At 31.5% G+C, this 22940-nt stretch overlaps 1 pseudogene; it reads left to right on the plus strand.

The window, feature by feature from the left end:
• Positions 1 to 18693, plus strand: part of LOC149545824 (uncharacterized) — a 95370-nt pseudogene extending 76677 nt beyond the window's left edge.
• The last annotated feature ends 4247 nt before the right edge of the window (positions 18694 to 22940 follow it).

The following is a 22940-nucleotide window of genomic DNA, read 5'->3' on the forward strand; positions in this document are numbered from 1 at the left end:
TTGATGTTAGCTTTTTCCTTTGTAAAAGGGTGACACATGTTTGTACTTTTACCCTTTAACTTATTGTATCTTTATCCTACTATTGGGAAATATTTCTTTGCTAAGGTTGTGGATTTATCGTTGTGGGATAAAAGGTCGTATTGTGTAAATTTATAGAACATGGTGAAGATTAGTTGAAAGAAAAGAGTAAGAGGCTTGCCGAATATATAAAATTTTGAAAATGCTATGCCTAAAGAATATCGCCTAGTAAGATGAAAAAGTCAAAAAATTTAAGCAATCTATGCAAACTTGTAATGATATCTTGGAATCATTGTGTACTGATTTGTGTGGACCTATGAAAGTAGAAAGTTATTTTGGTGACAAATATTTCATATTGTTTGTTGATGACTATTCTAGATTGATGACTGTTACCTTCATGAAGGTGAAATCAAATGCTTTTGATATGTTTAAATAGTTTAAGGCTACAGTTGAAAAAGAAATTGGAAAATCTTTGAAATGTTTAAGATCTGATAGAGTTGGTTTGATTTTGTATGTTCAATTCTCTAACTTTTGTATCAAGAATGGTATTAAGAGAAAATTATCTACATCGAGGACACCAAAATAAAAATGCAATTTCTAAGAGAAGAAATAGATCAATTATGAATTGTGCAAGTAAATTACTGATTGAAAAAGATGTTGTGCAAATATTCTAGATAGAAGTTAGTAGCATTGTTTTTTATACTCTCAACCAAGTTCAGTTGAAGAAAAGAACCAAAAAGACATCCTATGAACTCTTGTATGACCATATACCTAATGTGAGTTATTTTAAAATATTTGGAATTGGGTGTTACATTCATAAGGATGCAAGAATTGAAAAATTTTATTCAAAAGGAGATGAAGTTATTTTCCTTGCCTATTCATCTAAGAGAAAATAATACAAATATTTCAACAAAGCTACAAATGCAATGATTGAAAGTGCAAATATAAGGATTGATGAGTTTAGTGATAAGAATGATCTAGAAAGCAAGAAGGAATTAGAAGATTAAAAAAATTGTGTATGTGTATGAAGAGGTACCAGATAAATGACCTATTTTAAAACATAGCGCAACCAAGCATCAATAAAGAGCTATCAAGTTATAGTATGTTACCCAAGAATTATACAGTACAACCCAAATAGGAAGATGAACCCCTATCGAGTGGAGAAAATGTTGAAAATCATATAACATAACCTGTATTGGCCAAATATGTGAGAAAAAATCATTCACCTAAACAAATAATTAGAGATAGAAGCACTAGAGTACAAACAAGAAGTATGTTGAAGGAAGCACCTATTTGATAGCTAAATTTGATCTTAGAACAATTAAGGCTACACTTGATAATGAGGATTGGATAAATGCTATGAATAAAGAGATTGATCAGCTGGAAAAGAATAACACATGAACATTATTACTCAAACCTAGAGAAAAAAATGTGAAAGGAACAAAATGGATTTTAAGAAATAAGCTAAATGAAAATGGAGAAATGGTAAGAAACAAGGCAAGATTGGTTTGCAAAGAATATGCACAAGAAAAAGGAATAGATTATGGTGATAATTTTGCACTTGTTGCTAGATTAGAAGGAGTAAGAATATTGTTGGCCTATGCTATGTACAAGAAGCTCAAAGTATATCAAATGGATGTGATTTAACTTTTATTTATGAATGGAATATTTGAAGAAGCAGTCTACATTGAACAACCAGAATAATTCATTGAACTTGATGAGAAAAATATGGTTTGTAAAATGAATAAGTAATTGTATGGACTAAAATAAGCACTGAGAGAATGGTATGAAAAGTTACATAAAATTATTTGATTAAGATTAGATTTTCTAGAACAAGTGAGGATAGTAACATGCATTTAAAATAAGAATATGAAAATATGGTGTTGATTGTTGAAATTTGTGTGGATGATATTATATTTGGTGGAAATGATTTGTGATGTAAATCATTTTCTGATCAAACGAGTAAGAAATTTGAGATATCTATGTTTGGTGAGATTATTATTTTTTATTGGATTACAAGTTTATAAAAAAAATAATGACATATATGGGACTCAATCTAAGTATGTAAAGGAAATATTGAAAACATTTGGAATGGGTGAGTCAAAAGTTGTTGGTACACCTATGGTAACTAGAGTGAAATTATCAAAGGAAGATGATACTGTAGATGATACTGCAAATGAGACACAATACATATCAATGATTGGTAAATTATAATAAGTTTTGTATAGTAGATCAAATATGGCACATGTTGTTGGTATAGTTGCAAGATTTTTCTCTAATCATAAGGAAACAAAATGAATATTGTCAAAAGGATATTCAAATATCTTAAGGGAATTGAAGAATTTAGGCTATGGCATAAGAAAGATGACAACTTTACTCTTAAAGTCTATACTGATGTAGATTGGGTTGGTAATATTGAAAATAGAAGAAGTACAAGTGATGGAGCTTTCTTTTTAGGAGAAATATTAATTACATGGATAAGCAAGAAAAAGAGTTGCATTTTACAATCTACTATTGAAGTTGAATATGTTGGTACTGCAATGAATTGTTCAAATATTGTATGGATCAAGCAACTATTGGAAGTTATGCAAGAAGAGATAACTGAGCCTGTTACTATTTTTGTGATAACAATAATGCAATAAATATATCAAAGAATCTGGTGATGCATGCAAAGATCAAGCATATATCAATCAAGTATCACTACTTAAGGGAGAAAATACAAGAGAAACAAGTTAGGATTGAATAATTGAAGTCTAAAGAAAAAATTGCAGACATATTTACTAAGCCATTTCCTAAGGATACTTTTGAGTATCAAAGAGTTGAATTGGGGGTTCTTCCCCTATCTAAAATTCACTAGGTGGAGATGCATGTTGCATCAATTCATGGATGACTAAAAGTATCTTTGTGGAGTTGATGTAGGAGTTCACAATTTAGGAACACTTCTGAAGTTGTACAAATAATAGTGATCGAACCAGTGTATACAGTACATGTAAGGTACAAGGATAAGTACAAGGTTTTATAAGTTTCACACTGGAACTTAGAGTTACCTTTGGCATTGTTTTCAAAGGGGGAGAGAACAAGAAGGGGAGAGGACTGGAAAGTGATAAAACCAATAGAGAAAACCAATAAAGAAGAGAACTTGTAAGAAACATTATTTATGCCCAAAGGGGAGATAAACAAGCAAGGGGAGTGTAAATTACTGAGAAAAAGATGAGAATTGATGTGAAATAGTAAGGAATGATAATGAGTTTTCTAAATAGAAGAAGATCATATCCTAATGTGAAGAAATGTTGAAGACGTGTTGGACAAATGTTGATGTTTGACAACTACTAAAGATACAAACCAAGTACACTTGATGATGAAATATGTTGTAGAGAACCTAAATGAAGAAAAAGAACCCAAAATTTGTATTGTTGTCAATGCATACATTTCATTATCTTACGTGATATTTTGTAATGTAAAAGTATATGTTAAGTATTTCCATCACTAACAAATAGGGAGATTGTTAGCCCTAATTGATGATGTAGCTGAGAATGCTATGATTGTATGTAGAAAAGTCATATTAGTTGTTATGTTTTCATTGATCTCAAGTCTAATTTGGCTAGTCATTATGCTAATTTGGTAGAGTGCCATATCATTTGATCAATGAAGATTATTTGAAGAAGGTATGTTGATGAGTTAGAGTATTGATATGTATGGTACTCAACAGACAATTGAATGAGTTAGAAATTGATAATGTAATGTTGATTTTATTATTTGACAATCATGTAAAATTGTAATGTAATGAGATATACAAGCTACATTGAGTGACTACAATTATCACTGAGCATTTAGTAAAGTAAATTTAAAGTTCAATGTTAATCGAGAAAATTTAGTGTTAAGTGGGTGTAGTATTGTCCGAGTGAGAAATGTTTTGTTCACTGAGTACTAATAAGAATCTAACAAGTTAAGATAAATGGAATTTGAGCGAACTTGTGATGGAAATAAATAATGTTCTAGAAGTTTGAAGAATAAAGTCAAAGTTTGTTACAATATCAATGACTCAAAAAGTACAATGAAGATCTGATGATAGAGGTTAGAGCAAGATAAGGATAAGAACAAAGTTCAATGAAAGTTCTATTTTCTAAGTGATTAAATGCAATTAATCTGAGGTCAACGATCATGATTAAAAATAATAATGGAAATATTCGGAAGTTGAGAGAGTACAATTTAAGGAGGCATTGAAAAAAGTTCTTGATTGTTGGTTGAATACTAATTCTACTAATAAATATGTGAAGTTGAAGAAGAAAAAAGAGAAAGGTGAACCATGAAGTGAAGAGAGGAGAGAAACGAAGAGTTATGTCAAAGTGTAAGAGTGAAGAAGTGAATCAACCAGTCAAGAGATCAGAGGAAAGATATTAGAAAATAGATCAAGTAGAAAAAAGATCTGAACAAGAAAGGTAGTTTTATATCTAGCAGATCATTTGAACTATTACTTTCTTACCATTTTGATAGAAAATTCTATTAACCAAGTGGACCTAAAAAGTCTATGAAATCCTATATGGAAACATCAATTAGTGGTGTTTATAGATCCTTCAAAGCAGGTCACTCTTTAGACAAGATAAAGGAGTGATAAGGTTGAGATGATCTTTTGGTGTAAATCCTTTAGCTAGGTCACATTAACAATGTGTACGTAACCCTTTAACAAGGCTGGCTCCTAGTAGAGCTAAATTTTAAGAAGAGTGGTTTTTTTTTGAGTTGCTAGTCCTAGGTGTTTTTTCTCTTTACAGGGTTTCCATGTTAAAAATATTGGTATCATTTATGTGCAATTGTTGTTATGTTGTAAGTTAATTTTTATGGTATTTACTTTTACTACAACTCTGTAGCAACTAGATAATAGTAAAGTTTTATTATTGAGAGTTAGTCATAATAGAAACAATGAATTAATAGTTTGAAGTAAATTAATTGAATGAGTTAGTTATGAAGTTGAATGAAATCACGGAGTTATTGGATTTGATGTTCATGAAGTTTATTTGGTACTGAAATATTTGAAGGGATATGATAACTAAACATAACTGACACCACTGCCCCGCCCACCCTCCCCTTCTCAGTTATCTAACTGAGGAAACTTTTGTTCTTGTTATGTACTCTACAAGTTTAAGGGTGGTTGGTAGGAATAATTTTATATAAGCTTCTTATGTATACCATGTTAAATATCATTCCAACTTCAAAAAGTATTTCTTAAAAAAGTTAAGAGTGTCTTAAGGATTCAGATCATGGTTAGGTAGAATGTAATGTAAGTTGAAAGTAATGGTTTTGATCTTAATTCTAATTGGTGAAGAGCACAAATAGAAGCTGGAAAAGTTTAAATAAAGAAGTTAATTTATTGAATAATCTTGATTGGTGTGTGGTCCTTATTTTTTGGGGGGCAAATTAATGAAGTCAATAATAAGATTGATCTATTTGGGTTTATGGGCATTGTAGTTAATAACTAAGATGTTTATAAAAGTGTTATAGACTTTAGGGATGTTTTTCAAAATATCCTTGATTATTTCTTATGACAAGAACAATATGCTAAAAATATATATGATCGAGTACAACCAAGAAATGATCCCTAGCCACCCTCAAGTATCAAAAAGAGGGAAACAAAGAACTAGAACTTTGTGATAGGAAATGTATTTTCTTTTATTTATCTTCATGCAAATGAAAATCTTGACATGGCAATGTATGTTCTCTCTTTAATCAAAGTTTGGATTTAATAAGATGATCGGTAAGTACCCTTGAAAAAATTATGAACTATCCTTGCACTGTCATTTTTTCCTGATAAGATTGAGTAGGACACATATATTGATGCAAGTATTTTCATTTTTCCTTCCTCTCTTTTATGATGATCATACATTTTAATAGTGAAATGAATCAATTTAAATACACGGCAACATAACCAAGCTTAAGAAAAAAAAGATCAGCTTTTAATATGCCTATATAATATGTAGGTTATATTAAGCCCATAATGTTTTAAAAATATGTTATATGTTGTCCAAGGGGTTCATCTTAGCTGGTTGAAGCAATGAGTTCCCATTGTGGAAATCTTGGTTCAAATTCCAAGACAAGCACCTTTGTGAAATTCTAAGTTGTGACTCTCGGTCTTCCAATTGTTATTTTGGTGTGGTTTCTCATAAGGATCTTGAATAATCTTGTAAGTCTCATGTTGTTGCTTGAATGAGCACAAGGTTTGCCAATGACCTTTAATATAAAATATGATATGTGATTATGAAAGTGTCTTTGTACTTGCACCTTTGGAAAATGTATTGCATTTGTTGTGAGTATTTATTGTCCATTACATATTTTAGTTTGGTGGGCTTCAATTAGGATCATTTTTAATTTAATCTAAACTTGAAGTGAATTTTCCAGCATTTCTATTTATTTTAGCACCTACTTGCCATCCAATTGCAAATTGAATTAAACATTTTGCAATTTTAATATTTTTTATACACTCCATCCCTACTTAAATTTGAGTTTGATAGTGGAAAAACCCTGATACTCGAGCACCCTAACTTTGAACTTATCAAAATCTTGGAAATTTCATATCACTCCCAACTTTTTACAACATCTTACTTGGTGAATTATATTCTTATAATACAAAGGTTTCAATTCCACATCATCAATTATGATGCCACATAAGCATGCTTTTGTCAACTTGGCCAAAACAACCCAATTAAAAACTAAGATTAATGGTCTTGCACAAAGGGTACACATACTTGCACATCTAACATGGCATTGCATCATTGGTTTCTTTTTGCAATTAAGGGTGCATTTCATTCAGTTTTTGGTAGTCATCATTGTACTAACAAATTTAAAGTCAAAATATTGGTGCGATGTTATCAAACAATTGGACATTAAGTGAATAAATATGGATATTAAATTAATGAGTGTAGATATCAAGTCAACAACTCCTATCACAATCATTGGAACCCATTGAAGTATTGGGTCATTTCCCCTAGCCATTATGGATAAGCATGTGACTCCTCCACAACTTAAACATTCAAAAATAAGTTTGATATGGGGTTGGGTATGTTTAATACTTGTTTGCTAAAATAATGATGGTTTTGTGGTTCTGTTTCCCTTGAGTGAACTAAATCCTGTGGAACATAGATAGGGCCAAGATTTCAAATAAGTTGTGCCTAATTAAAAAGTTTCACTTTTTGGTCAACAAAAAACATTTTTAACCCATCTTATGCTATAGACACAAACAATATTTCTATTTGAAATATTTACAAAATGCTCAAAAATAGTTTTCTCCCTTCTCTTCAATATATTATCCAAGTATATCTTCCTATTGGCATAACCATTGCACTTTTTTGGAGTGCAATTGCTAGTTTTTCATTATTGGAAAAATCAATACCTATCAAATTAGATCTCACAAAAATAACTATATAATTTACAAAACTATCTAAATAAACAAACAAGACTAATAACTAAACATGTAATTTGATATTCAATAAATTTAAAGATGGAGAAATTAAAGCCTAAAAATATGGGTGTAAGGTATTTTACATTTTTCAAATAAATCGAGCTCCTTTATGTGTGAGGTACACATACACTTGACCTACTCAAACAACTAATAAGTTTTTGGAGAGAAAGTAGTGAATAAGTCTACAATTTTAGAGTCAATTAGGGTTTTGTAAATCGGTATGTACAAGTCATGTAATAAAAAAGATTCTATGAATAATAAGTGAAAATGGATGATCTACATCCTACATTGATTTTGTAGGGGAGACAACTCATTAGTCACCCATATTCCAATGGTCGCTTCTAGATTCTGGGTGTCACCCATGTTCCAATGGTCACTTCTGGATTCTGGGTGAAGATTTTAAAATGACACTTTTAGACCACCTCACACTCTACAAGGTCTACAAAGAGCTCCATAAATGTAGAAAATTTTAAAAATTAGCTTTAGGCTCTTCACTCACCTATGGAGCTTCAGCCAAAAAATGATAAATTTTGACATATGAATTAGGAGCATTAGATTCCCAAAGTTAGCATAGGAGACTACTAGATCATTTTCCCTATTACTATGAAAAAAATGAGAAATCTACAATCAATTAGAATATTGATTCTTTATATTAATTAGTCTTAATTAAAAAAATTACTTTTACAATATAGAAAGAGCTATTAAAATTAATTGTATCAACAACATAGGCTTCTTCTCCAAACCCTCAAAGAGAGGAATTTTTTGTTTTTCATTTTACTAATTCTGGTGCATGTCAAGTTGTATCATGTGCCTTTCCCACTAATATTTCAAATTAAATATCTCGCCTTCGAACAGTAGGCCCATGGCTATCCATCTTGGTTTGACCTGCACTTAATTAAACCTTTGTAGTCAAGAATTATCCTACAATGCGACAGTGGTAAAGAATTTGTCTGTGTCCACTATTTTACCAGGAGACAGATGGATAACTACAATTTATAAGATTGCAAATTTCTCGACAAGTGTGATGCAAGACAACTGGGTGAATAGTCTTGATAAGACTTCTGCTTTGCAATTTTCCCCAACTTGTTGACTACATTGGCACTGACGATTATGATGTGAAATAGGTGGATGATTACGGTTTGTTGGATTTTTGTTTTTCTCTTGATACATTGAATCTTCCCTCTGTGACCTTTACCAGATGAGGACTATTGATAAGACTTTTGATTCCCCTTACATCCATGGTTCCACCTTTCCCCAACTTTCAAAATCCTTCCTCTAAAACTTTCCAGTGAGCATTCTTGTGCAGAGTTGAACTGTGATCATTTTTCCATGTCGGTAGGTTAGATAATTATCTTTAATTATTATTATTTTACTAGAAATGGTTCCCCAATTAGAGTTGGACTAGGGGAGATGATCTAATATTTTCCCACATTCTAATGACTACTATGTCTATTATTAGTCAAAAAGGCAGGGAACTAATGTTTTGTTTTCACCCCCTAATTTCTTTTTTCTTGGTAACAGCCTATCATATTGCAAAGTTTGAGGAATTATATTAAAAAAAAAATTATTATATGCTAATTATAAATTTATGATTGGCTAACACTATTTTGCTAAGGTTTTATTAATTTTATGAATATTATTATTGAGGAAAAATCAACATCCGTAGACAGAGCTGACAAGATTGTAATTCGATGGCAGCAGGTTCAATTATTAATGCAGTTGATTTATTGGAGATTAATTCCAAGTACCTTACCAGCTATTTATGTCATCTCCTTAGCTGTCAAATCGTAATCAATCCATACCATTGAAGAATAAATTTAAAGACACATCTTGTTGAAGATCTTAATATTGGATTTTGTGTCGAATCGCCCTTGTACTCAACAAGCCATTTGAAGATTTCACATGCAATATGGCTAGTTAAAAATGATAAAATAAATTATTTAATTTGTCTTCTCTATCTACCAAGGGTGCGTGGCTTTCAATGCAATGGGACACAACGTCAGACTAAGGCATGATTTATTGCATAAATGCCAGGCATTTAAAGGTCTTTGCGGCTAGTTATTTTATTTTAACTTACTCATCAACATGATCTAAATGTACAACTATTTAACTTTGTGATTAAAATATCGATTTCCTTGTATCTTGGGTACAAAGGGAAACAATCTTCAGCTCCATTATAGCTTTGGGAAAACCATGGTATTTGAAGATTCATATTTTCATACATGGGAACGTTTAACAGCAAATGGTATATTCGATACTCTTCAAAAAAAACTTTTCAAAATAATTTAGAAATTCTATAATTGTTATTTTTTTCAATTGAAAAAATAATAAAATCTTTTACAAAATTCAACTCAGCCAATAAAAAACTTCAGATTAAGGAAAAGTTAAAAATAAATATAATTAAAATAAATTCAATTAAACAGTAATTAAATTAATTGCAATAATTGAGTCAAAATTAGAAGAAGTTTTTCAAAACTCACAACTTAATTGCTTTTATAATTTTATTTTTAGTTCAAAATTCAAAGTAATATCTGAATGCAAATATAAATTTATTTTCTTCACAAATCATATTTATATTTATTATTAATTTTTTCAATTTTTCATCATTACATTATCAAAATCAAATTATCAGTACACTTATTAATCAATTCACATTATACTTTTAACATTGCTATATTAAATTAATTCATCATTGTTACGTTAATTTTCTCAAAAGTACTTGATACAGAACAATTTATCTTAAAAGAATCTCCTCATTGCACTTATATTTAATACTTTATACTATTAAAAAATTGTAATATATTTCACCTATAACATAAGATGGGGACTTAAACTCTCCTGGAGCTCTTGTTATAGATTCTCTCAATTATTGTTCACAAAAGTTTGAAAAATGATAGCATATGTACCAATAGTAATCACACAAGTACTAATAGTTTCAACCATTTTTTAGCTTGATTGATTCATGTGTGCAAAAAGTACAATAGTTTTGGTGAGTGCTCATATGGGTATGAACATAATGGGTTATGGTTGAACATTTGAAAATGACACTTTTACACCACCTCACACTCCACAAGTTCTACAGTGAGCTTCGTAAATGTGGAAAATCTAAAGGGTTAGATTTAAGCTCTTCACTCACCTATGGCACTTCATTGAAAAAAATTGATAGATTTTAACATATGGATTGGAAGTCTTAGTTGCTCGAAGTTAGCTTGGGCGGCTACTTGGTTGTCTCCCCTAGCTCTATAGTCCCTCTCTTTCGGGGAAAATAGAATATGAATTTGAGTTTGGTAGAAAATAGAAGATGTTATATGTTTATAACTTAGTGTGTGAACATGTTACATGTTTGATAAGTTTAGATTAAGGTTATAGTAAAGCAAACTTCTAGAACACACACTGCTTTTGTGCTATTTGTGGAAAGTTATAATGAAATTGAATTCGTAACCATCATGGTGTGCTTCATGTTTTTGTTGTATCTTCTTATATGTTCCTATTTTTCCTCTCTTTTTTGTTCATTAATTTATTTCTTCTTTTATTTTTCCCTGCACTTAACTCATCTTAAAGATTATTGACAACTTTAACATGAACTAATCCACCCATGCTAGAAAATGATAGTGAGAATTCTGGAAGATATAGTTGTAATTGAAGCTATAGTGATAATTCTTCAAGATGTATTTGTAATCACACATTCACATGATGGTCTGATGGATGTCATGTTTTTGTCTGGCACGGAAATTTGACCAAAAGAATTGGTGTTAAACCTAGAATTCACAAATGCATTTGCAAAAATATTGGACAAAAATTAGTTAAGATTAGCAAAATATGTATTGTCATTAGAGTAAATTGAATCACTATTGCATTTACATAATCTCAAATGGGATAGATCATAGATGAAAATTTGATTATAAAGAAGAAAATGAGAAAAGAAAAGTAAGAGTTTTATTGTCACTCTCATTATTATCCTTGATGAGACCAACAAAGAAGGTACATTTGAAGAATAGATAGATATTTTGTACTTAGCAGTGTTGCTTCATTTCCATCCACCACGTGTCTCCAAGCCACACTTTTCTATTTACTTGAGACATTTTCAATTGACTTTAATTCTCAATTAAGTGAATGCTTGTTTATTATTATGTATTTTGGCTTACTTATTAGCAATCAGCAATTGAAGTTTTTAAATCATATTTGATATACTTATAATTCATTGAAAAGATAAAATAGAAATATATGAGAACAATTGCAATAAGTAATAATAACATAAAGAAAATTTGTATATTAGTTTAGAAAAATTCAAAATAAATAATATTATTTTTAAATTAATTTTATATTTGTTATTTTATGGATTGGTGAAGATGTATTATATATAAATTTTAGATCTTTCTTTGTTAAATGCGTTGATATTTAAATATAGTTATTAAATTACTATTATAGATTGAAGCGCATAAGTCTAATTTGGTGCAACCAGTTGAGCATGTTGCCAGACTCTTTCGGGCAGCTGATACACCTGGTATATCTGGATTTATCAGGTTGTGAAATGCTATCCTCACTGCCTGAGGGTTTTGACAATTTAAACAAATTGAAGCACATAAATCTGGGACTGTGCAAGTAGTTGAGAACTTTTTTAGATTCATTCAAGAGGCTGATACACCTGGAGCATCTAAATTTACAAGGTTGTGCCAAGCTTAAACTAAACTTAGATGTATTTGAAGGCATCAGAAAGCTCAAGTACTTGGGATTCAACGGTTGTGAAGAATTAGAAGATTTGCCTAATCAAATTAAGAATCAGGCATCGTTGACAAAATTAGATCTAATGGGTTGCATTAAGTTGAGAAGCTCACCAAGTAACATTGGTCAACTGGTCAACTTATCGTCGCTCAAAATTGAGAGTCGGGTGGTGAAAGGCTTGCAGACTTCTCTTGTTCACTTTCCCTTGTTGAAAAAGATTGAAATTGTAAGTTTTGAAGGTACAATGGAATTCGGTGCTGAGGAAGAAGACTGCAAACCAGTCTCCGTGCTATCAATTTCTGGTGACTGTTGGCCCAACCTCCAAAATTTGAAGGTCAGGGACAATAGCATCATTCAAAAAGACAAGTTTCCTAAAATTCACCATTTAATCGAGATAGAGAGACTGCGCTATCTTACTGGTCTCGTACGCCTTGAGAAGCTGCTAATACAATATTGTTCACAGTTTGAAGAGCTGTCAAGCTTTGCTAATTTGGCTTCGCTAGAATACTTTAGACTGATAGAATGCCCCAAAGTTAAGAAAATAGAAGGCTTGCAACATTGCAAGTCATTGAAGCATCTATGTCTTCGACAGACCAACTAGAAGGAGTCCGTTATACAAAGTTTGGAGAAAGTGGAAGGATTGGAAGCAGTGGAGTTTGTATGTTACACCATATCAGCTCTCAAATCTTGTATTCAATCTATAAATATCAAGGTAATGAAAACTTTCACAAATTTAGAGTTTTCTGAATTTATATAAATGTTCGTGTTAATTACTTGCAAAAATTACTATTTGCAGGGAAGGCCAGGAGAAATATTTATACAAGGTAGTGTTAGCTGTGTCGTGGAGCCCATTCTAAACTCTTCGGAGTTTCCTTATCTTATAGTCAGGAAGGCCAAGCTGCTGGGCTATGTACGCGAGACTAATTATTTCTGCTATAGGAAGGGAAAGGAGCTGAATGGGGAGGAGAGGAAAGTGGTAGAAATATACTTGCACCTCGAAAATGGTGGAGATATAGTGGCCGTCACACCCGAAGGAATCAGGATAGAGAAGGAGGTGCTGGTTGAGGGAAGCAGAAAAAGAAATAACTCAATCTTGCATTAAAAAAAATAGAAATAATAAATAATTTTAATACCAATAAAATTAAAAATACTAACTTACTCTATCATACTTCAATTATGAAATAGTGAAATTGACACTACTTTAAAATGTTTTATCTAGCACACACGCACGCATACACACAATATCTATCTATCTATCTATCTATCTATCTATCTATCTATCTACACACACACACACACACACACACACCTACCTACCTACCTACCTACCTACCTACCTACCTACCTACCTACCTACCTACCTACCTACCTACCTACCTACCTACCTACCTACCTACCTACCTACCTACCTACCTACCTATATATATATATATATATATATATATATATATATATATATATATATATATATATATATATATATATATATATATATATATATATTCAAATTACACATTGAATTTCTTTTAAATTATTTATCTATTTATTTATTTATAACTATACTTAATTATAGTAAAGGCATTTAATATTTAAGATGCTCAACCTAACTTTTTTTATCAGCAATTTATATTTCTCCCTAAAAGGATGAAGCATCGTTGAACTCATTGTGTCCATTAATTTATTTTCCTCATATATGAGAGAGAACTAATTCCACCCAACATACCTTGCTAAAGGCAGGGCTCATGAGTTCTCTTGAATTTTTTTTGAAAAAACTCCTTCGCATAAATATTACGATGAAACAATGAGACCATGTCAATGTTAGAATATTTGAATTTGAGTTTCTACAAAACCTATAACGTAGTTGAAATTTCTTTAATTTTATGACTCATTATTACTCGGCCTTACAAGAAAAAAAGGAACATCTTACTATTGTTCATTCTAAAGATCATTCTTTAGTTTGAAGAGACATCTTTAGAGATCATTCTATTGCTCATGCTTTCTGAGGATGGAGCATCCAGAATAGTTCCAGTAGTCTATAGATACACAAAAATGGAATACTAAATTTTTTATCTATTAAAAACAAAACATGAACACAAAAATAATATTTAAAATGTCATTTATAAATATATAGCGAATGTTTGTATCCTTCTTTTTTGGGGGGCAAATTAATGAAGTCAATAATAAGATTGATGTATTTGGGTTTATGGGCATTGTAGTTAATAACTAAGATGTTTATAAAAGTGTTGTAAACTTTAGGGATGTTGTTCAAAATATCCTTGATTATTTCTTATGCCAAGCACAATATGCTAAAAATATATATGATCGAGTACAACCAAGAAATGATCCCTAGCCACCCTCAAGTATCAAAAAGAGGGAAAAAAAGAACTAGAACTTTGTGATACGAAATGTATTTTCTTTTATTTATCTTCATGTGAATGAAAATCTTGACATGCCAATGTATGTTCTCTCTTTAATCAAAGCTTGGATTTAATAAGACGATCGGTAAGTACCCATGAAAAAATTATGAACTATCCTTGCGCTGTCATTTTTTCCTGATAACATTCAGTAGGACACATATATTGATGCAAGTCTTTTCATTTTCCTTCCTCTCTGTTATGATGATCATATATTGTAATAGTGAAATGAATCAATTTAAATATAGAGCAACATAACCAAGCTTAAGCAAAAAAAGATCAGCTTTTAATATGACTATATAATATGTAGGTTATACTAAGCCCATAATGTTTTAAAAATATGTTATATATTGTCCAAGGGGTTCATCTTAGCTGGTTGAAAAAATGAGTTCCCATTGTGGAAATTGTGGTTCAAATTCCAAGCCAAGCACCTTTGTGAAATTCCAAGTTGTGACTCTTGGTCTTCCAATTGTTATTTTGGTGTGGTTTCTCATAAGGATCTTGAATAATCTTGTAAGTCTCATGTTATTGCTTGAATGAGCACAAGGTTTGCCAATGACCTTTAATCTAAAATATGATATGTGATTATGAAAATGTCTCTATACTTGCACCTTTGTAAAATGTATTGCATTTGTTGTGAGTATTTATTTTCCATTAGATATTTTAGTTTGGTGGGCTTCAATTAGCATCATTTTTAATTTAATCCAAACCTGAAGTGAATTTTCTAGCATTTCTATTTATTTTAGCACCTGCTTGCCATCCAATTGCAAATTGAATTAAACATTTTGCAATTTTAATATTTTTTATACACTCCATCCCTACTTAAATTTGAGTTTGATAGTGGAAAAACCTTGATACTCGAGCACCCTAACTTTGAACTTATCAAAATCTTGGAAATTTCATATCACTCCCAACTTTTTACAACATCTTACTTGGTGAATTATATTCTTATAATATAAAGGTTTCAAGTCCACATCATCAATTATGATGCCACATAAGCATGCTTTTTTCAACTTGGCCAAAACAACCCAATTAAAAATTAAGATTAATGGTCTTGCAAAAAGGGTACACATACTTGCACATCTAACATGGCATTGCATCATTGGTTTCTTTTTGCAACTAAGGGTGCATTTCATTCATTTTTTGGTAGTCATCATTGTACTAACAACTTTAAAGTCAAAATACTGGTGTGGTGTTATCAAACAATTTGACATTAAGTGAATAAATATGGATATTAAATTAATAAGTGTAGATATCAAGTCAACAACTCCTATCACAATCATTGGAACCCATTGAAGTATTGGGTCATTTCCCCTAGCCATTATGGATAAGCATGTGACTCCTCCACAACATAAACATTCAAAAATAAGTTTGATATGGGGTTGGGTATGTTTAATACTTGTTTGCTAAAATAATGATGGTTTTGTGGTGCCATTTCCCTTGAGTGAACTAAATCTTGTGGAACATAGATAGGGCCAAGATTTCAAATAAGTTGTGTCTAATTGAAAAGTTTCACTTTTTGGTCAACAAAAGCCATTTTTAACCCATCTTATGCTATAGACACAAACAATATTTCTATTTGAAATATTTACAAAATGCTCAAAAATAGTTTTCTCCCTTCTCTTCAATATATTATCCAAGTATATCTTCCTATTGGCATAACCATTGCACTTTGTTGGAGTGCAATCACTAGTTTTTCATTATTGGAAAAATCAATACCTATCAAATTAGATCTCACAAAAATAACTATATAATTTACAAAACTATCTAAATAAACAAACAAGACTAATAACTAAACATGTAATTTGATATTCAATAAATTTAAAGATGGAGAAATTAAAGCCTAAAAATATGGGTGTAAGGTATTTTACATTTTTCAAATAAGTTGAGCTCCTACATGTGTGAGGTAAACATACACTCGACCTAATCAAACAACTAATAAGTCTTTGGAGAGAAGGTAGTGAATAAGTCTACAATTTTAGTGTCAATTAGGGTTTTGTAAATTGGTATGTACAAGTCATGTAATAACAAAGATTCTATGAATAATCAGTGAAAATGGATGATCTGAATCCTACATTGATTTTGTAGGGGAGACAACTCATTAGTCACCCATATTCCAATGGTTGCTTCTGGATTCTGGGTGTTACCCATGTTCCAATGGTCACTTCTGGATTATGGGTGAAGATTTTAAAATGACACTTTTAGACTACCTCACACTCTACAAGGTCTACAAAGAGCTCCATAAATGTAGAAAATTTGAAAAATTAGCTTTAGGCTCTTCACTCACCTATGGAGCTTCACCCAAAAAATGATAAATTTTGACGTATGAATTAGGAGCATTAGATTCCCAAAGTTAGCATAGGAGACTACTAGATCATTTTCCCTATTACTATGAAAAAAATGAGAAATCTACAATCAATTAGAATATTGATTCTTTATATTAATTAGTCTTAATTAAAAAAGTTACTTTTACAATATAGAAAGAGCTATTAAAATTAATTGTATTGACAACATAGGCTTCTTCTCCAAACCCTCGAAGGGAGGAATGTTTTGTTTTTCATTTTACTCATTCTGGGGTACTCACAAATCATTTGAGCTCTGTTCGGGCCCTTATTGTTTTGGATGACCTGGATCACATCGATCCGTTGTATGCTCTTTTGCCAAATAAACTCAACCTTGGATCCCAAAGTATGGTAATTGTGACGTCCCGCAAAAGGGATTTTCTTAAATTGATGGCTATCTCAAACATTTAAGAAGTGCCAAGACTTGAGAGCTCAGTAGCGAAGAATTTATTGTGCAGGCATGCTTTCCAGAAGACTTCTCCACGCACCAGATTTGACATTCAGGTTGACAAATTTGTCCAGGTTTGCGATGGTCTGCCTTTATCTCTGAAGGTATTAGGGGGACAGCTACATGGTGAGGATTCCATTGCTTACTGGGAATCCCAATTAGATAAAATCTCAAGAATATTTCCTAGTGACATCACAAAAAGGCTACAGGTTAGCTATGATGCTCTGGATAAAGAAGATAGAGAGATGTTCTTGGATGCGGCTTGTTTTCTCATCGGCGAATGCAAAAGCACAGCTATAGCACTGTGGGATGGATCGGGTTGGAGTGGCCTGCACGGTTTACAAAAACTTGTAAATAAGTGTCTTGTAGAGCTGGTTTTTGAGAAACATAACACCTTCAATGAGAAGAAGATACGGATGCACGATCATCTGAGGGACATGGGAAGAGAGATGGCAAGTGAGCACTCATCATATCGGCTTTGGCGTCCACAGCAGATTGATAATATACTACATTTCCAGGTAAATGTATTACTGGCTCCCCTTTAATTATTTCTTAGTGAAATCATAAAAATAATAGTTTGTTGTTTTGTCTGCCTCTGCTTGCGGCAGAGTTGACTGAAATAGCTTGTATTCTAGTATTTTTCATTCAGAAAGAAATACAAATTGGAGGGATACAACCTCCAGATACTTTTGTGGCCTTCAAAGAGTACGTTCATCAGCTAATGCGAACCTCAAGAAAACTAAATATACCTCATGTGCAAAGCAATGAGTTCATAGAAGAGTTTGCATATTTATCAGAGCATCTTGTTTGGCTTCGCTGGCATACCCGTTCATTAAGAAACCTTCCATCTTGGCTTCCATTAAGACATTTAAGTGTTTTAGAGCTTGATGATGCTAATGACTTGGAAGAGTTGTGGCAGGTCAATGTCGATGTAAGTAGTTTGAATCCGTGGTTTTTATGTAATAGCTTTTTGATAGTTTATATTTTTCTTAATTGAATTCAGTAGAATAATGAACCGAATTGAGTATAATGATGTTTGCGTGCAGCCTTCTCTGCAATTGAGAAAGCTTATCGTACGTTTCTCTTTCAAATTGCAACGGCTTCCAACCTCAATAGGCAGTCTTCAAAATCTTAAAATGCTTTCCCTTTGTTTTAGTGGTAGCAGTTTGCCAGAAGAGTTCTGTGGCCTGCATTCGTTGAAGTATTTATATTTATACTGTCCAAAGTTATCTTCACTACCAGCTGGTTTTGGCAATTTAAATTATTTGAAGTATTTAATGCTGTCTTGTCCACAGTTGAGCACTTTACCAGATTCTTTAGCCAATAAAAAACTTCAGATTAAGGAAAAGTTAAAAATAAATATAATTAAAATAAATTCAATTAAATTGTAATTAAATTAATTGTGATAATTGAGTCAAAATTAGAGGAAGTTTTTCAAAACTCACAACTTAATTGCTTTTATAATTTTATTTTTAGTTCAAAATTCAAAGTAACATCTGAATGCAAATATAAATTTATTTTCTTCACAAATCATATTTAAATTTATTATTAATTTTTTGAATTTTTCATCATTACATTATCAAAATCAAATTATCAATACACTTATTAATCAATTCACATTATATTTTTAACATTTCTATATTAAATTAATTCATCATTGTTACGTTAATTTTCTCAAAATTACTTGATACAGAACAATTTATCTTTAAAAAATCTCCTCCTTGCACTTATATTTAATACTTTATACTATTAAAAAATTGTAATATATTTCACCTATAACATAAGACAGGGACTTAAACTCTCGTGGAGCTCTTGTTATAGATTCTCTCAATTATTGTTCACAAAAGTTTGAAAAATGATAGCATATGTACTAATAGTAATCACACGAGTACTAATAGTTTCAACCTTTTTTTAGCTTGATTGGCTCATGTGTGCAAAAAGTACTATATTTTTGGTGAGTGCTCATATGGGTATGAACATAATGGGTTATGGTTGATCATTTGAAAATGACACTTTTAGACCACCTCACACTCCACAAGTTCTACAGTGAGCTTCGTAAATCTGGAAAATCTACAGGGTTAGATTTAAGCTCTTCACTCACCTATGGCGCTTCATTGAAAAAAATTGAAAAATTTTAACATATGGATTAGAAGTCTTAGTTGCTCGAAGTTAGCTTGGGCAGCTACTTGGTTGTCTCCCCTAGCTCTATAGTCCCTCTCTTTTGGGGAAAATAGAATATGAATTTGAGTTTGGTAGAAAATAGAAGATGTTATATGTTTATAACTTGGTGTGTGAACATGTTACATGTTTGAAAAGTTTACATTAAGGTTATAGTAAAGCAAGCTTCTAGAATACACATTGCTTTTGTGCTATTTGTGGAAAGTTATAATGAAATTGAATTCGTAACCATCATGGTGTGCTTCATGTTTTTGTTGTATCTTCTTATATGTTCCTATTTTTCCTCTCTTTTTTGTTCATTAATTTATTTCTTCTTTTATTTTGCCCTACACTTAACTCATCTTAAAGATTATTGACAACTTTAACATGAACTAATCCACCCATGCTAGAAAATGATAGTGAGAATTCTAGAAGATATAGTTGTAATTGAAGATATAGTGAGAATTCTTCAAGATGTATTTGTAATCACACTTTCACATGATGGTCTGATAGATGTCATGGTTTGGTCTGGCACAGAAATTTGACCAAAAGAATTGGTGTTAAACCCAGAATTCACAAATGCATTTGCAAAAATATTGGACAAAAGTTAGTTAAGATTAGCAAAATATGTATTGTCATTAGAGTAAATTGAATCACTATTGCATTTACATAATCTCAAATGGGATGGATCATAGATGAAAATTTGATTATAAAGAAGAAAAGGAGAAAAGAAAAGTAAGAGTTTTATTGTCACTCTCATTATTATCCTTGAGGAGATCAACAAAGAAGGCACATTTGAAGAATAGACAGATATTTTGTACTTAGTAGTGTTGCTTCATTTGCATCCACCACGTGTCTCCAAACCGCGCTTTTCTATTGACTTGAGACATTTTCAATTGACTTTAATTCTCAATTAAGTGAATGCTTGTTTATTATTATGTATTTTAGCTTACTTATTAGCAATCAGCAATTGAAGTTTTTAAATCATATTTGATATACTTATAATTCATTGAAAAGATAAAATAGAAATATATGAGAGCAATTGCAATAAGTAATAATAACATAAAGAAAATTTGTATATTAGTTTAGAAAAATTCAAAATAAATAATATTATTTTTAAATTAACTTTATATTTGTTATTTTATGGATTGGTGAAGATGTATTATATATAAATTTTAGATCTATCTTTCTTAAATGCGTTGATATTTAAATATAGTTATTAAATGACTATTATATTTTATGTTTTAATCTCTCTTAAAGTTTGTCTATCTTTACAACATTTTAATTTTTAAATAACATTTAGAATTAAAATTGATGTTGTAAAAGGTAGGAGAATCCCCAAATCCTAGCCATCAACAATTAACCACATATCATAATATAACAATAACACAAATATTCAGATCCACAAAACACCAATTTCTCATAATAGAATCATAAGATTACATCCAACATGTCATGTTGTCCAAGTATCAAGCAATTACAATAGTAATTCTGCAAGACTCTTAGACTACAAAATATCTCTAAGATTTGGTTATGCTTTATTTAGAAGATTATGAGTATGATTTTTGACTTGCAAATTTAAAAAATAAAAATAAAAAAATTCCATGATGAACTCTGAAAGTTCAAGATTACTGAAGATATGTTATATCAATTTATATTTAAATCTTTTTGATTGATTTTGGGGGTGAATATTAAATATTTCCTTATATGAGGTCTCTATATGGCATGGGAAACCGTTTTCTCTAAATCAGATATTTTTCCCTAAGTTGCCTCACAGTTGCAAGATAGGATAGTGCATGGTTCTCATAGATGTTTTACTTCCACTTCCATCACTTGTTACAGCCATAATGCCTACGTATGCCATGATGCATGATACATTAAAAATAATCAATTAGATAGCCGGTGCCCCAGAGCGCTTGCATGGTCATCCATTGTCATCCATGTTACCATCTATTAATTTAGACTATTTATATATGTACGTTTGTTGCAATTATAGTTATGCTATTTTATGTATCGTGCAATCTACGCAAACATGGCCGCATCTGTAGGTAGCCATCTTCAACGGAGACGCTTCTTTGTAAAAAGTTGTACGAACTCACGCGGTTTTGGACAGGCCGTTTTCTATGTTTTCGCTCTTCTTCTTCTCCAAATCTTTATTTTCTTCTCGCATAGCGTTCTTTCCCTCTATTTGCGACCGTGGTTCTGTCTCTTCTCTGTATTAAGGTTAATTTGGATCCTTTGAAATGGCTTCCAATTCTGAGCAGCCTGAGCTCGAAGACACTATTGAGTAGCCTGAACTAGAAGACGCTTTTGAGCAGCCTGAACCTTCTTCAAGGCCCAGGAAAAATGGGAACTTTTTAATGGAGATCTCTAAATTGTTGCAGGAATGGTGTCTGTCCATTCTAAAAATCTTGGTACAGATCTGCCTCATTCCATTCCGCAGGTTTATGCGAGCTATTGAACTGAGCCGGCAAACGCTACATGAGGCTGATCGCCAAAACATATTTGACCAGTTCCCACCATTCTCCTAGTCTGCGTCCACGGAGCTCTGGCAGATTTTCATTAACCATCGTGGAAGTGATACGAAATACACATTCGCCAAAAAAATTGAGGAAACCCTTGATAGCAAGGGATTCCATGCTTTCCTCGATTTAGGTGCAATTCGGCCCGACGATGTGATACAAAGAGAAATACAAGCAGCAATGAACAGTGCCTCTCTTCACATTGCCATTTTCTCTCCCAACTATGCCCAATCCTCATGGTGTCTGGATGAGCTTGCTTACATGCTCAAAATCAGAGCCCCTGCTACAATCCTTCGCATTTTCTATAATGTTGATCCCTCTGATCTCAGATATATTGATCAAGGAAAAGGAATATGAGCTGATGCGTTCTCACAACATGCAAAGAAAGGTAGATACACCAAGGAAAGGCTCGATCAGTGGAAAGTGGCACTACACAAAATTTCATCCCTTTCCGGCTTACAGGTTAACAATAATAAGTATGTATTGTTTCTCTTTCTTCTCGATAGTCAAGTTCTGTATTCCATATATGTTGAGAAAACTGATGCATGAGGAACTGATAATTTTTTTTATTCTATATATTCTTTAATATTTATCTGCTCATGCAAGAGGAACTGAAAAAATTGTATCAGTTCGCATTGTTTATGATAGAGTGAATATCTGCGTAGAAGGAGTTTGTAGCGTTGGAGAACACGCAATATATTCGTTTTAAATGATTGTAATGTAATTTTAATTAGTGTGTGGAAATAATTGTTTTTTTGTGTGATGTATTATACTCTCTATTCTTTACCTGTTTTCAGATTCTGCAATATATAGGTTCTATTTAACTTGTGTTGTTTATTTTGTTTTTATTTTTATTTTTCGCCCATA

This window comes from Cupressus sempervirens, chromosome 7 (genome assembly GCF_028749045.1).
Source record: "Cupressus sempervirens isolate cs-2001-9-10 chromosome 7, ASM2874904v1, whole genome shotgun sequence".
In the NCBI taxonomy this organism is placed as follows: domain Eukaryota; kingdom Viridiplantae; phylum Streptophyta; class Pinopsida; order Cupressales; family Cupressaceae; genus Cupressus; species Cupressus sempervirens.